Consider the following 16,012-nt stretch of genomic DNA (forward strand, 5'->3'; position numbering starts at 1 on the left):
CCATCCAGCCATCCCTGATTCTCCTCTAGGAATGCAAGGAGATGTACAATTGTGTAGGTACATCCCAGTAGTGGTGGCATTTGTAGAGCTGGAGTAGATGTTAGGATGTCAATATTGGGCACAGGTGACTACTGAATGACTACACTGTGGAGTTCCAGCCTCAGTGGGACTCTTGATACGTACCCCTTGTTATCTAGAAAAGCACATGAAGGCCAGTTTACTGCAGCTGCTGAAAATTTTCTGTTGTAACCAGAGTTCCAGGCCAGAGGCCCAACTCTAGTAGGTTCCACGTGTCAGGTCCAGCCACTTTCTCCAGTGTGCCAAATAAAGAGATGAGTAGTGGTGAAGGGCAGAGAAAGGAGAATTATTACATGGCATAGGCACATGCAAGAAGGGCAACATAAGCATTTCAGCCCATCTTCAGTGTACAGATATGAGCTTTAGGTTTAAATATAGGAAGAGTTGGGGCAGGGGGCAAGAGGTATGCATTAATTATTAAGCAAAGTGTGGCCTGGTTGGTCATTATCAAGGAGTTCCAGTGAAGTTATTGTCATCACTTGAGGGGCGCAGTCTGGTCATGATAAGAAATTCTTCTGGGGAACAGTTTCAACTTCTGATGCAAGATATTTATCCCTCAGTCCTATCCTTCCTGGATTCTAAGGTGAGTACAGGGGAGAGAGACTCAGAGTAAAGGAGACGTATATAAAATGGAGAGAGGGATGTCAAGTTTTTATTTACACTTTGGACATTTGCAGCCCCATGTGAGGGGTCAGTGCATTTCAGCAAAAGCAGCTTATAAGTACCTGTTATACTTTTCCAGAGAAAATCCTGTTGGAATCTCACCTTCATGGGTTCAAGATCTTGACCAGAATTTTTCAAAGTCTATTCCAGATCTGAGGTATAACTCAGTGGCAGAGTATTTACCTAGTATTATGCCAGGCTTGGATTTGATCCCCAGCACCACTAAAACAAAAAAAAGTCTATTCCAAAGAACCACCAAGCACTGCCAAACTGAGTTCCTTGCTCAAATAAGGAAACTGTATTATATCACGTATTTAGAGATCGCTGTACACATTAACACATTAAAAACTTCAAGATGTCAGGCTAGGTGTGGCAGCACAAACCTTTAATCCTCCACCAGAGGACTAAAGCAGGAGATCACAAGTTCGAGGCCAGCCTGGGTTACATAAAGACCCTGTCTCAAAAAACAAACAAAAAATAAAATAGCTTAAAGTTGTTCAACATTAAAGAAATCTATGTGACTTCATTTAACTCAAGATATATCAGATCCATAGAACCTTTCATTTTGTTTGAGTTTACTATAGTCACCCATAACAAAAGTTTGCAAACTCTTCCTGTTAAGAGCCAAATAGTTGACTTTGTGAGTCAACTACTCTGTCACAACTATGCAACTCTACCATTGAGGTAAAGTTGCCATTGACAATATGTAAAGAGTGGGTATGGATGTGTTCCAATAAAACCTTATTTATCAACACAAGCTGTGGGCCAGATTTTGTTTGCCAACCCCTGACCTAGAACATCCTACAAAATCATATTCCACAAATGCTGTGCTGGACCCTAGTAACCAACAGAGTTTGCCCCACTCGTTCACTCAACAAGTGTTTCTTGCTAAGCATGGTGCACAGTAATAAAGACAATAGTGAACAGTATGCACTTAAGATAATACATCAGTAACCAATGTATAGCAAGTAAAATTACTACTTTCTGATAGAGCCAAGAGAGAAACCTACTCTGTGAGAGTGAACAGTGAGGATTTCATTTATTTATTTGTTTATTTTTGCAATGCTGGGGATGGAACTCTGGGCTTCATGCATGCTAGGCAAGTGCTATACCATTGAGCTAGATCTTCAGCTCCCAGAAATCTCATGTAGATCAGGAAGACTACACGATGGCCTTTGTGAGGAAGCAGTATCCAAACTGACGTCTAAAACATGAATATGGCAGAGCAGTGCAAAGCAAGAGGGGAGCTTTCCAGGGCAAAGGAACAGCCAGAGTAAGGGAAAGCCCAGTACAGCCAAGGACATGGAAGAAGACATTGGCCAGACTCCAGGGGTAGGGAAGAACAGCTTGTGATGCCAGGGGTCAGAGGAGCCCAGACTCCACAGAGATTCCTTCTGAGGAGAGCTCTCATGAAAAGTTTACATTTCACTCCATGCACAATGGGAAGCCATTGAAAGATTTCAAAAATAGAGAGACGTGATTTGTGTTCATAAAAAAGCTCCCTGACTTTTATGTGAAAAAATAAATTGACAGGGAAACAAAAATGAATAGGAACTTGGAGGAGTTTGGAGGCAATTGTAGGAGTTAGCGAGAGAGCTCAGTTTCCTTGGCTTCACCCATTAACTAGGAATGAGGGGGTAGCAGTGCAGATGGAAAGGGTTGAAATGTCATAGAGACAGAATCACCTGCACTTAGCAATAAGTTGGTTGTAGGGAGGAGAAGAAGTAGTCAAAGATGACTCCCACATGTTCAGTTTGGCAGGACCATTTTCAGGGCTAGGAAAGGCATGGATAATTTAAAAATCCTCTTTCATTATCCTTTTATTGATTAAAATAAAGTCCCAGAGGATGGTCATGTCAGTGACAATAACTGAACAAAGTTCCTTAATTTTGTAAGATGTTAATTAGGGCCCAGGAGAATGAGGCCACATGTCCCTGACACTACCACCTCATGGCAGCGGGTGGGGTGGGAGGAGGCTGGAAAGGAGGCCTGGGCATGGAGACAGACACAGTCACACTGCCACCTATTGGCACCCCACGGACTCAACTGGGCTGTGTGCACCTGGTAGTGGCAGCCAGGAGCAGGTGCAGACCACCAACTGGAGGGCCAAGCTGAAGACCATCCACAATGGCATCCACAGGATAGACACATACCTGGATGCCACCTTGGACCTGCTGGGGGCAAGGATGGGCTCAGCCAGTACAAGTGCAGTAACAGATCAAAGCCTGTTCTACCCTACAGATATAAACCCTCCTCACCAAATGGATGTGGTTCTCCATTGTTTGGTGTTCATCTTATTGTTGCCATTCCTTTCCTGACACAGTGCTATAACCAGCACAACAGGTGCTATGAGACCTGTGGCAAAAGCAAGAATGGCTGTGATGTGGAGTTCCAGTATTGTCTCTCCAAGATCTGCTGAGATGTGCAGAAAACATTAGGACCATCGCAGCAGGTGCAGGCGTGTGAAACATCAGTGGAGCTCCTATTTAATAGTGCTCTACATTTAGGCTGTAAACCTTACCTGGACAGCCAATGAGCTGCATGTAGGTGTCATTATAAAGAAAAATCTGATCTTTAGAGAAGATCCTGATGGCCTGGTAACCAATGCAGACTAAAGAATATAAGCTTTTCCAAAGAACTGATGTTTTCACTGTGTAAAGCTGCCTTATTTTTGTGAAAAGGTTATTTTTAGACCTTACAAGACTGTATATTGACTTTAAAACCTCAAAGTTTAAAAAAAAGAAAAGTTGGGGGCTGGTCACAGGAGGGCATGCCTGACTTCTCAAGCACCTTTCTAGGCATTGCTGCCTCAGCGGCCACGTTATCTTGACCAATCTCAGACACAGGTGTGTGTTAAAGGAAGACATTTTGAAAAGAAGAGTATGTAACTCAGTTTTCACAACCATATTGACAAAACCCAGATGAGATCAAATTAAAATCATCATAAGGTCAAAAAAAAAGGATGTTAATTAAGGTTCTCCAGTGAAGAGAGAAAGAAAGAGAGAGATTGAGTTTCAGGAGTTGGTTCCACCTTTGTAGAAATCAGCACATTCCAAAACCTGCAGGGCAAAACTCAGGGAAGAGTTAACAGTTTAACTCTGAAGACCATCTGCTAGAAGAATTCCTTTTTCTTGAAGGAAGTCATTCTTTTTCTACAAAGGCCTTCAGCTGATTGGATTAGGTTCACTCACACTACCAAGAGCTACCTGCTTTACTCAGAGTCCACCAATTTAAATGTTAATCCCATCTTTTAAATAACTTCATAGAAACATCTCAAATAACGTTTGGCCAAATATCTGGATGCCATGCATAGCCAAACTGACACATAAAATTAGCCACATAGAGTGTATTACAAGGCCTGAGCTGTGGCTCAGTGGTAGAGCAGTTGCCTTTACATGCACAGGCCCTGGGTTCAATTCCCCAGTACTGCAAAAAAAAATTGTTTTAAGTATTTTAATGTGATATAATCTGTGAATCAGGCTGAAACAGGTTATTGAACATTTTGGAAGAGAAAAGGTTGTGCTTTGAATCACAGTGAAGTCTGGAGTGTCCAAAATATGCAAGTGGTGATGTTAGGCAGGCAACTGAATAGCAACTGTCAGCAGTTGGGATGGGAAATCCAAGCTGGAAATGTAGATCTGAGTCATAGGGAGGGTGAGTGCTTTGTAGTGGAACTTTCTGAGGTGACAGAAATGTTCTGTATCTAGTGTTCAATATGGCAGCCTCCAACTACATGGATTGTTGAGCACATGAAATGTGGCTAGTATGGCTAATTAATTTCAATTTAAATAGCCAGATGTCACAAGAGACTACTGAATTAGGCAGGGTATACATATAGATGGTGTTTAAAACTATGAAATTGGAGATTACCCCATCCCTAGGTCTTAAGGAAACTATCTTGGTCAGTTTTTATTGCTGTAACAAAATACCTGAGGCTGGGTACTTCATAAAGAAAAGAGGTTTGTTTGGCTTACAGTTTTGGAGGTTGAACATCCAAGATTGGGGCAGTTCCATGTATTTGACCTCTGGTGAGACCTCATGGTGTATAGTATCACCATGGTGGGAACACACACACAAGAGATCACAGGAAGCCAGAGATTCAGAGGCTAGGTTTATTCTTTTTTTTTTTTTAAGTCAATAAATTTTTATTTAATAAAATTTTTTTTACCACATGTTACAATTCCTTCACTGCACATCAAGGTCACCTCTAAAACTGAAGTTTGATTTCTCTTCAAGATAGCCCTTTTTAAAAGAACCGATGCTTAATCCAGTTGTCCTATCAGCCTTACATAACAAGAACATATGAGATGATTGTACTGTAACCAAGAAAGAGCCCTGCTACCTGCAGCCAAGAAGTGTTACAAAGTTATATTTGCAAGGATTTGGCTGTTGTAAAATCTCATTAGCAATGAAGTAACTATTAGAAAATTCCTGTGGCTTCCACTGTTGTGTCTGTTGGGCAGTGTTCACCATTAAGAAAATGTTCCCAGTAGATTGGTTGCTAACAGGGCAACATACAGAAAACTAAGTGGGAACACTTTTTATGGTCATGTCCACAGCAACAGGCTTGCTTTTTTCCTAATAGTTTGCTCTCACAGGAACTAATCAGCGTCCAGTCCCTTGAGAACTACATTGAGCTCTTCATGAGGGGATGCCCATAATAACCTAATTATCTCCTACCAGGCCCCATGTCTTAAAGGTTCCACCTCCAAACACTGCAATAAGTGTAAGCTTAAATACTTGCATACAATCTAAAACCTGTGCCTTCCTGAAAGTGCCATGTGTTTGTCTACAGACCTGAAATCGACACAGATCTCTTGGAAAACAATGGGCCTACAGGTATTTTGTTTTCACACTTTGAATCATGAGCCTTGATCATGATTGATTGCTCGGATTGACTGAAACTTCTTTGTCTTACTCATGTCCTTGAGATTTCCCCCCACACCCCCAGCTGCCCAGTGACCTCCCAAAGATATTGAAACACACGGCATGGCAGAGGCCAGCATCATGTGTCCTTCATTTCTATTGTCCTTATAGGACAGAGGCCCCTGTTTTCTATATGTCAGGCTGAACTCATTTTCCTGGTTCTCTCCTACTGTCAAAAGGAAGAATCTGAGTGTGACCATGAAAGACCATGGGTCTTTGATGCCATTAAAGGGTCAGCTCCAGATAGCTGGAATGTTGTTGCATTTTCAGATCTATTTGGCTGTACAGCCTCCCTGTCAACTCGAATTGGGTTTGTGTCCTAGTGCCTAGGACTCTTTGTTTGTTAGTTACCCCGCCTACCACTCCCTGAGGAACATCTGGCTTCCTGTTTCCTAAATGCCCTGTCTGGCTACACTCCAGGAGGAGAGATAGTGGCGCAGCAAGAGGTGAGAGAGGCCACATCCATTACAATTACAGAGGGATGTCTTCAAAATAATGTGTCAACACAGGCCAATCAATGCAGCATAAAACTGAGCCTGTGCAAAGTCTAAAAAGGGGATCTCACTGGAGCAGAGGGTACAGGCAGGGGAGGCTTTCCCAAGGGGTTTCAAAGGGAACACCTGACTTGAGTGAAATGCACACCTTAGACCTTGTTGGGATGAGCAAGCATTATCCAGCCCTGGCCTGCAGCCTTATCTAGTACACTCAGTGTTGAGGGTTTTTTGTTTGGGGGACACCAAGAGAGGCCTGTAATGTTTGTAAAAAACCTATTAAAATTGAAATATAGAAAAATGGAGGTGATGAACTAACTCAGGTTATAATACATATATACATGGAAATGTCATAATGAAATTCCCTGTACAGCTATCTTAAGCAAACAAAGATGTCTTTTTTCAAAAACAAAGGATAAGAAGTTAAAACCTGTCTTGTCTGGGCATTGGTACCAGTGGGAAGGGGAAGGATGAAGGGGGTGAATATGGCGGAAATATTATCTACTCGTGTATAAAAATGGAAAAATGGAACTGTTGAAACTATTCTAAGAAGGGGGAGAGAAAGGAGAATGATGGAGGGGATGACTTTAACTAAGATATATCATGAGCACTTTTGTAAATGTCACAGTGTACTCTCAGTACAATGATAATACTGTTGCAGGAAGTTACTAGCTGAGATACGGGACATTGAGGCAGTTTAGCAGGAAGCAACATTTATTGTGCCAGCACAGACCCAGTGGACTCATGTCCAAAAACTGAGCCTGGAGAACAAAGGGGTCTCACCTATGTACCTTTGCAAGCAGGTTATAGAGGCAATAAAATTAAAAAACAAGGTTTAACCTATATATGGTTACATGTAATTCTATAGGCTACTGCACCCTAGGCTAAGTGCCCTTCTATCCCTAGTGCTATGCGATCTTCTTCACCTTTGAATTCTTTAGATTTTATCTCTCTGATATGCCATCCCTTCCCCCCTGCTACCTTATCAGAAGTCAGGCCTGTCTGTTTTCTTCTGGTCCTCCTCCCTGCTATGTTATTACCCTCTTTGTTGCTCAGACCCTCCTAGGATCAAAGAGCATCATCTTGGTCCTAGGGGTTTGTATTTTCATAGCATTATTACATGTGAGGCCATTTTCCTTTCTATAATAGCCTCCATAATGGTCCTGATAGACTGCAGTACCAGAGGAACCAGGCAGGGCAGTATTAAGCATGCTCCCAGGACTAGGCCCATTGCCCCTATCAAAGTTTTGAATCCACCTAAGGCAGAAAACTACCCTCCAAACAGGTCATTGTGATCCCATCCTCTCCAAGTCTGGACGGGGACATGGCGAGCTTTCTCATTCTGTCTGTGATCTCTTTTATGATCTCCCCTTCATCATCAATCTGTAAGCAGCAGTTGCTCAGGTTAAATTTTTACAAACTTTTTCCTCAGAAGTAAGCAAATAGTCTAAAGCCAAGCAGTTCTGATAGATGGCATTGTGCATCTTAGTACTTTGTTTGGCCAGCAAATTGAGGGCTTTTGCAGTTTCATTAGTTATAATTTCAACAACAGCCTGCAGCCTGATGATGTGGTTGAGCATATATATATACAGGTGCGATAGCCCCCGGACCTGCCCTCTGCCCACGTGGCGGGACCATAGTACAGGATGATTCGCTCAGGAGGTCATTCATAATCTTTCCAGTTGCTAATTTGTAAGGCATCCATTTTTGTCTACTTAATCTTTCTTTATATATGGGGACTCCCAGTTTTTCACCTTGTCTGAGGGGAAGCAAGAAGAAGGATGGTCTGATTGAGCCTAGCAACACAAGACCCAAACCAGCTTCTAGGTAGCTTGCTTCCCACAGATCCAGTATAGCTCCCTGGGTGCCTGCCAATCTATGTTTGCAGTAAGATCGTCCCATGCATTCTGGAGATTAGAAAAGTTGGCCAGTGTGTAGGGTTTTGTGTGGTTTGGAGCTCCCTACCATTGGGTCTCTTGGGCAGTGTGATTGTAAAACTTCTGTCCTAAACTAGTTAAATCCCCCACCGAGGTGGAGAACTGGCCTTCTGGGCCGGAGATACAGTTACATCAGATACATTCTGATGATCGAAGTTTTTAGGAGCCAGATGCCTTTCCTGTATTTTGGGAAAGCAGTCTCATTAAAAGGCCCTCGTGAGTCCAGCTGCCTTACATCCCAAGGCCAATGGTCTCCCATGTGGGTCCCCCCACAAACAAAGCATGAAGTGACATTTAGTGTCTGGGTTATAGACTCAACCAGTGAGAGGAACAAGATTTTAGCTTTGACAGAGATGGAAAATTCACTCCTCATCTCATAAAAGGAGTGAAAAACTTGGTATGAGGAACTCCCATGGATAGCAGTTACTGATTTGAGGTGCATCAGACTCCCAGGGTCAAGGCCTTTTCCATTTATCCTTATGCTAATTATTTGTCCCTGTGTCCAATCAGATGGCTTAAGTATAGTGAAATTTACAGGGTTACAGGTGCTGTGGGTGCAGTCAGGGGCTGTGTATTTAGCCCCCTGCCATGTGGCCCATGAAACACAACCCCAGTAAGGACAATAATAAGAACCCACATCATCACATGGCCAAGAGTTGTCTTCCTGGCACATACACTTATCATTTGACATATAGGCTCCTTCCCAAGTTAGACCTCCACAGCCTCAGCCTGTACTTCCACATCTACCTTTGTCTATGGCCGAACATGCATCAGAGAACATTGACACTGGTTTATCAGGGCTAAATACCTGGGTGTGGCTGACGAGGTTCCCAGGATTTCAGACGCTCCTGATCTCTAACCATTGCTCCCGAGGGTGGTAAGTGGGGTTGAAGCAGATATCCTGATTACCATGGGAGCGCATTAGATAGGTGGTATGATTGTGAGTACATGACCCAATGACAGAGCCTGCACAGGAATAGTAAGTATGGAAAAGTAAAGTCCTAGTGACAACACTTCCTGCTTGAGTAGTATGTATACACAGGTCACAGGAGGAGGGCTCTGGGGCCTCAAAGGGAAACCGGATCAGTAACAATAAACAGTAATTATGCATCCTGCCCAAAAGAGATAGAAGAGAGCTAATAAAAACCTTTCACCGTGAGTCCAGTCAGCGGGTACGGTTTCTGCCAAGCCTATGGCAAAGACTAGGGTGAGAACTACAGCAACAGATACAGACAAGGGGTGACAATGCATTACAGTGAGATAACTGGTGTGAAAAACAGCCCATTTGTCCCGTTGGAGAGTTGACTCCTCAAGCTTCTGCCATGCATAGACTAGTCAGCTTCCAGAAGTGACTAGAGCAGGGCTGTTGCCTAACATTCTTGGTCCCCTGTTGTTTCCTGGAAAGTGGAGTCCTGCCGAGGGAGGGCACTCAGGTTCTGGAGGGTGATCCTGTATGGTGAAGCCAATCAGGGAAGCACTCCCACCCAAGAGAAGCTGGCTTGACTCGACTGTGGTGGATCCAAGGAGCAATCACTGCTACTTTAACTGTAATGGGGATAGACAAGATAGCAACAAAAGGGCCCCTCCAGTGGGGTTTTAATGGTTGGACATTTAATAGTTAGACAGTGTCTTTTGTTGGTTTTTTTTTTAATTGAGTAGAATTACCATGGCAACAATATATTATCAGTATATATGTCCAAGAAAACATGTTGTTTTAAAAAAAGTTAAAACCACCATCTTTAAGTATCAAAGGACATGTTTAAAGCCAGTAAAGATAGTTATTTTGTCTCTATTTAAGTAGAAGACCCTGTCTAAAAATATGAGTTTGTGTCTGAAAGGGCTTTTTTAATGCCAGATAGCCACACATGCATAAGAACCATTTCCTCAATCCTGTCAGCTTTGGTTATTTTGAGAGGTCTGGCACCAGTGACTCCATTTGAACTTTGCTGGCATTCCCCCCTTGTCTCCAAACTGCTTGTCTCTGCGCAGTCTCTTCTGAAGATCTGTGTCCCATCCAAGTACTAACCAGGCTCAACCCTGCTTAGCTTCTGACACCAGATGAGATTGGGCACGTTCGGGGTGATATGGCCTTAGACTGAAGATCTGCCTTGATTGGTCATTTTTTGTTTCTCCTGAGGATATGCTCTTTCCTGGATTTTGGTTGGTTGGTTGGTAGGGGGCAGGGGAATAACAAGCAGATCAGGTGGGAGTCAGTGCCAACTAGACCCTTTTGGCCAAATTTAAGCAACAAAGAGGCTTAGAAGGAGTGGCTCTTAGGCAGCAGTCTTGTAGAGAAGGACAATACAAAACAAAATCTAACAAAAGCAGATGTCTTAAAAGCTAACCAGGTTGACACATAAGTATTTATTAGAGTCATTTTTTATGGACTTGATTGTAAATGCACCAAAAGCATCAGAATTGTAATGACAAAAACTTAAGAGTCATGGTTAAAATTCTGAAGGACAATTTAGCAACTAACAGAACAATATATCAGTACCACTAACTTTTTGTTACTGTGTTTATCTAAATTTTATATTTTAAAAGGCTTGATATTCTTTAAAAAACATAAATATATTTAATATACAGGAACCAGCAACAGCATCACAGCTCTATAGAGGTTATATATACATATTAGTTTAGTTGTTGCTCTTGAAGTAAAACCTTAGATTTTTTCATCAGTTTGGGGAGAACAGTGTCAGTGACCCCAAATCCCCAAATATAGGATACCAACTGGATTAGAATCACCCAACACAACAGTAGTTTAACCAAGAGGTCACCTAAAAAATTTTACATAAACCAACTCTTAAATGAACATGACTAAGTTACCTTAGTAGTCAAAACCCTGACAAAAGTCACCAGAGAACACAGGTAAATATTTATGGGGATGAAGTGTAGAGTTAGGAAACATAGTGGCCAAGAACCATGGCTCAGATGTTGATAAAGGATCATATCCCAGGTTGTTGACATTAACACATGGCTTATGACATAGAGCAGGATCCCACCAACCTGTAGTCAATGGAGGCCCCCTAAAATAACAGGCCCAATTTGGACATCCCAGGCAAAAAATTCCCTCTGCCTGACATGTGGAAGGAGTAGGACTAACATATCCACTCTGTTGACTCCAATAAAAACTGCAGTTTTTATTGACTTTTAGTGTAGTGCTCCTTTTTGAGTTTTTGTTTTTTATCCTATCTGGAGGGTGTACTTTGGCTTTTTTTTTTTTTACTATGTTTTAAATAAGTAAATCTGTCTAAGCCTTCATATCAGTGCAGCAGTACTACCTGTGCTCATCTGTTTCTTGCCTCTCTGTGTTTAATAAATTCTTGTTGTCTTGACAAATTTGTGGATTAACCTATAGCACCAAAAATTCCTAACAGTTATCTTGACAAAATAAAAACCATTTTAAGACAATTTTTTGTAAATGTTATCAAGAACAATACAGTATTTTTAGGATAGCCTTGTTATGAGCTTATAAAATTAAGTTTTAGTTTAATATCAGTACAATAAATTTTGACCTTACAAAACCTTTAATGTAACTGGATTTTAGTTAACTTAATTACTTACATAAGCATCTATAAGCTCCATCTTTTTATGACAATTTACTCTGTATTTTTGTGACAACTTATTTTGTATCTTCTGGGGGAACTTGCCTTTATCCTTTTTTTTATTATTACTTTAAAGTATTTTTTAACCTTTTATTTTTTAAAAAAACCATATCATTAATACTATATATATATATAATATGTTACTTGTTGAAAATAACTCCTAAACTCTTTTAACTTAGAACCTTAAATTTGTATGAAAAAAACAGAAAGAAAGCAACCTTAAAATTATTTTTTGTATAAAAACAATTTATAGAAAGCCCATTTGTTAATAGACCCATGTATTATAAGAGAAAATTAAACTCAGATTTTATGTATAACAGAATGAAACAAGCTAAGGTCATTTTTAGCTACCCAGATTTTAAGATCCCTGCTGCAAGCTGTGCCCCACCGCCCTTTTTTCTCCTCTTCTGGTCTGAGCCAGAGTGTTAACCCCTGAATGTCTGCATCCTAGTGAGACCTGATTGAAATAGGTTTGAAAACCTGTTTTCCTAAAAGTAGCAGTAGAACAGAATAATGATTTTTACATTGACTCTATAATAAGAACCATTCTCAAGATGTTTACATATTTATGTGTAAAAAGCCTAAGCAGTTTATAACAGAGATCTTTAAAACAAATACCCTGGTTTTTTGTTACCTTGAGTATCATATTAACCTTTTAGAAGCAGTTTAAAAACCATTTTGAAGATGCTTACACATATACACACAAAAAAAAGTTTTATAAATTAAACATACCAGAAAAAATGTCAACTTAAGCATGTATAAGATGAGCTGGAATTCCAGGAACAAATTAAATTTTGCCCAGTCTTTAAACAAATTGACACACACACACACACACACAAAATTAGAGTGCACTCTCAAAACAAGAAAATACTTTTAAATTATACCCAGAGGGCTATCCAGTGGAATAGTGGATGATGCCTCTGTTCTCTTGTGAGTCTCCCTCTTTGGAACTGAATCTTTTGTTATCCATCCCTTAACCTCGGTTGTGGCTATTTCCTGGGAAGAGCTCACCCCCCTCCACCCAACTCTCAGAGGTGTCTTACACACTTTTGCCCCACTCCCTTAACCTGAGAGACCCGGTTTCACCCCAAATAGGGTTATTAGGGGCTCTCTGGGAGGTGATCAGTCTCCCCTTCTGCCTCCTGAGGCAGGCCTGAATTTGAACCTTGGTTCTTACCAGTCTGATGAGCGGTGCTTCCCTCCCCTTGCTGGTTCCTGTGCCTCACCAGGTACCATTGTGCATCCAAGGCCCTCACCCCAACTCACCAGGAGGACAAATCCCCCTGTGGATCAAACTGTCCATTGGTGCCTGGTGGGATCTCCTCCCAGTGGTCTGGGGGACGCACTCTGGTGACAAGGGAGGTGATAACTCATCATCTCTGCCATCCCGGCAATGAGTCCCCAAGAAATGTTGCGGGAAGTGCTAGCTGAGATACCGGACACTGAGGCAGTTTAGCAGGAAGCAATGTTTTGTTGTGCCAGCACAGACCCGGTGGACTCACGTCCAAAGGCTGAGCCCTGAGAACAAAGGGGTCTCACCTTATGTACCCTTGCAAGCAGGTTACAGAGGAAATAAAATTTTAAAAACAAGGTTTAACCCATACATGGTTACATGCAATCCTATAGGCTACTTCACCCTAGTGCTAAGTGCCCTTTTACCCCTATTGCTATGTGACCTTCTTCACCTTTGAATTCTTTAGATTTTATCTCTCTGATATGCCATCCCTTCCCCCTGCTATTTTATCAGAACACAGGCCTGTCTGTTTTCTTCTGATCCTCCTCCCTGCTACATTAATACAACAATTTTTTAAAAATTGAAATCTAAAAATTCTGTGACATCAGGACTGGATGTAGCTCATTGGTAGAGCATGTGGTTAGCATGGTGAGGCCCTGGATTCCATACCTAGCACCAAAATAAATTAATTAATGAAATATAAAAATAATATTGTACAATAGCTATACATAGTTCAGAAAGTTCAGAATCATGAGCTGCTCCCACCTGGATGGAAGTAATTAAAACAAGTAAGTTCAACACTGGTGTTAAATAGGGAATTTCTGATAAGACCACAAGGATGGCTTCTATGACGTTACAGGGATATGCAATCACAGGTGTGCATTACAGTCAGTGAAGATTTGGGTGAATTTTGGAGGGGTTTTTGGCAGTACTGGGGTTTGAACTCAGGGCCTCGCACTTGAGCCATTTTGCTGGCCCCCATTTTGTTTTGTTTTGCTTTGTTTTGTTTTCAAAAGAAGGACAGGGTACCCAGCTGTTGGCCTCTGAAAGTCTTCCACTCAGCCTGAACAGAGTTGGATGATAGAATGTAGTGTGACTTCACTGTCTGAAGTCAAATATGAATGTGAGAGAATTTTGCAATTTTCATGCTTTCTCCCATCAGTGTTGGGTGAGGTACCCACTAACACAACCCCTACTGGCCAAGGGTCTGCCATGGGTGGGGACTTAGACTGTCCTGGAACTGGAAGGTCCCAGGCCTACATCTTTTCCCTATGCAAGACAGACACTGAAGAATGGCCTTTTACCCTGTTCCCACCTAGGTGGGCAGAATCACAAATGAAGCGAAGCTCACAGCCTAAGGGCCTGAGCCTCTCTCCAGGACACAGTCTCCTCTGCTCCTGTCAGTGTCACTGCCTCCTATCCGGGAACTGTCAGCAGCTATGACAGTGTCCAGGGAAAGAGCATTATGGTAACAATGCCATTGTCATGTGTCACTCATGTCCTGCTGTCAACAAAATGAGTAAAAGTTATTTTTTGTGAATCAAAACCAAACCTATCATGTTCCATGGTCTGTGTTATTTCAGAACATTTTGTGATAACTTTCCAGCATGAACTATTTCTGCTGTGTTCCATTGCTACTTAGAAAAGCTTGATTTGAATCAGACTAGAGGATCTTGAGAGGATTCTGTATAAAACTTTTGATTTAGAACTGCCTTCTCCTAAGACCTTGCTAATAATCCAAGAATACAAATTAAAAGCATAAAATATCATGTGTAGCCTGACACATTTGGCAGAGACTCTTAGAAATCATAATATTCTGTGCAGGTAAGGGTGTAAGAAAATGGGCACTTAAAATACTGTTACTGGAACTGAACATTGATATAACATTTTAGTAAGCAATTTGGCATTCATTACATCTCAAAATCCATAAAATTATTTGCATCTTGAATCTTGAGCAATGTTACCCTAAAACCTCCTTCCCTTAACCAAAAGGACTTTAAAAATGAGGGCAAAGGCCTTATTAGCACCAAAATACGAGCTTGCTATTGTTAGGCTACAGTGAAGGAAGTTGGAGCCAATTTGCCGCTCCCCACTCAGCAGAACTGAGCAGCACTATGGAAACAAGAATGAGGCTTCCGTCCATCCCCACCAGTTTCCCTTAATTTCAAGGAAGAGGGCTGGCGGCTTGAGCAAGATCGTTACAGATCAGCAGCTTCCTAAGACCTCAACCACATTGCTGGAAGAAAACGTGCATAGCCATGTATTCCTGTTTTTTGTTTTTTCCTCTGACCCAGTTTCTAGATCAGCAAGTTGACTTCGGTGTCAGGGCAAACCCTTCTGGCCTCAGGCCAGATGGCAAGGGAAGAATGAAAGCCATGGGGAAAAGGGAAGAATGCAAAATTACATATAAAAGCTTTTTCTTTTTTAAGAGACAGGGTCTTGTTTTGTAGCCCAGGCTGGCCTTGCACACTTGAGCTCAAGAGATCATTCTGCCTCATCCTCCCAAGTAGCTGGGGCCACTGGTGTATGCTACCATGCTTACTCAGCTTATGTATAAAACCTAAATGTATAAAACTGCAAAGTTACACTGAAGAACATAAAGCACAAGCATATAGAGGAACATTTTCCCCAATTATGCTTAACATACCAATTTAAATTTTAATAAATTCTCATGGCTTTGAAATGAATTTTGAAGGCTTGTTGGGCATGACCAACTGATTCTTGAGTTCATCTGTCTGAAGAAATGGCAGAGAATAGCCAAGAAAAATCTCAAAAAGAAGCTACCAACTACAGCTGAATGATTGTGGAATGGTGCTGTTAGCATCTAAAGGAAAATGTTTTCAGTAGAACTCTCTGTCCAGCCATACTGTAACCAGTAGTGATGGTGGAAAAAAAATTTTCTCCTCACCTCCTTTCTCGAGAAGGAAACCAAAGAATGTACTCTATTGAGATATTTGGATTATACCCATAATCCAAAGATTGATGCAAAGTTCTGGAGGGCTCTAGGGCAAAGGTTTTCTTTGAATGATAATATAATTAAGAACTTGAGGGTTTTAAAAAGGAGAAATTGAAAAGCTG

The 16,012-nt window shown here is 41.5% G+C and overlaps 1 protein-coding gene and 1 pseudogene across 9 annotated transcripts in view; both read left to right on the forward strand.

The window, feature by feature from the left end:
* Positions 1-16,012, forward strand: part of Specc1 (sperm antigen with calponin homology and coiled-coil domains 1) — a 290,773-nt gene that overhangs the window by 260,668 nt on the left and 14,093 nt on the right. The gene's annotated exons all lie outside the window — the stretch shown is intronic.
* On the forward strand, positions 21-11,487 carry LOC141413815 (group XIIA secretory phospholipase A2 pseudogene; annotated as a pseudogene).

The sequence above is a fragment of the Castor canadensis genome, chromosome 11 (genome assembly GCF_047511655.1).
Source record: "Castor canadensis chromosome 11, mCasCan1.hap1v2, whole genome shotgun sequence".
Taxonomy (NCBI): Eukaryota; Metazoa; Chordata; class Mammalia; order Rodentia; family Castoridae; genus Castor; species Castor canadensis.